The following is a 1,501-nucleotide window of genomic DNA, read 5'->3' as shown; positions in this document are numbered from 1 at the left end:
TTAGGGCTAAGAATGATTAAGGGAAAGAGAGAGATAGAGAAAAAATTACCATTTTTAAAATTTCAAAATAGAATTTTATTAAAAATGATAAAGAATATAGGAACAAAAAATTTGCAATTATCATTGAATTTTGATAATAATATAAATTTTGGATATGATTTAGCTTGACAAATGAAATTGAAATTTTAGAAAATTTACAGATATAATGTTACTACAAAAATATTTATAGTACTAAGGATGACAAATGTCTATTGCTTTATTATTACTTTTTTTTTTTTCTTCTTTTAAGTAGTTCTTTCTTCATTATCAAATATTGCCAAAGGTAGCTAACAGATAAATTAAACAAATCAACACATTCAACATTCACAACAATATTACAATATTTCGTACCTTTTTTTTTTTTTTTTCTAAAAATGTTATCTGTAATTAAATATATTACCGAAAAAATTATTCATTCACGTATCCGTGGTACTTATCAATTCTATCATATTCTGCATCAATTAGATGATATTATGTAATTGAGTATAACACATTTCTATGTTTATATATAATTAATCGTCAGAATACTTAATCACGTTCGGATGAATAAATTCATGCTCAGTAATTAATATTTTTTGCAATTTACGCCTGATGTACATTTTTAGCGCATAATACTAGCATATTTCGATGATTTCATCTATCAAATTTTCTTTTTGTTTTTCAATATTATTACTTTACAGCACTCTAATATATTAATGTATGAATTTTTTTTTTTTTTTTCTTTGAATAAGTATGTTATATTTCTTTTCGCCAAATTAATTATGTATCAAGATAATGATCGCCATGGTTTTCCATAATCAAATAATAACATTCACATGATTTTTTTTCTTTATGAAAAGCATTGACACTTGAAATATTATTAATTCTTGAAAAAATAATTTCAAATTAAAGAAAAAAATTGTAAATTTCAAAAATTTTCAAAATAATTTTTCAAATTAATATTGGAAAATAAATAAATCACATGACATTTTACATGGCTTAAAAATTACAAATATTTTGGTTGAATATTTGTTAAAGCATTTCTATTTGGTTGATTTCTCCCCATTCCACGCTAATATTGAATGAATTTCTACTTAGAATTAATCTGTTTAAAAAAAGAAGAAAAAAGAAAGGAAAACAAACAAAGTGAAATTCTCATTCTGGCAAATAATTTTAGTCATCGACAAAAGACATTTAACTTTGGGAATAAATTTCCTAATCCATAGTGCTGTAAATATTGAAAAAAAAGCATTAACTCTCCTGAAATTGACGAGCATGTGTTTTTCTTTTTTTTTTTCTTTTTTCTAAACTAGCGGTATAGATAGAAGGAATTTAAGTAATATTTATTATATGTTGATGTTTACGATCATTGTATTATCGTTACCTAAAGCAAATTTGCACTTCAAAAGCAACTAACGCTAATCATCAATCATTCATCATTCCTATTTCAACATTTCAATCTTATGCTGTCATTTAAATACTC

Source organism: Loa loa (assembly GCF_000183805.2).
Source record: "Loa loa unplaced genomic scaffold supercont3.537, whole genome shotgun sequence".
In the NCBI taxonomy this organism is placed as follows: domain Eukaryota; kingdom Metazoa; phylum Nematoda; class Chromadorea; order Rhabditida; family Onchocercidae; genus Loa; species Loa loa.
This window is presented reverse-complemented; position numbering follows the sequence as displayed.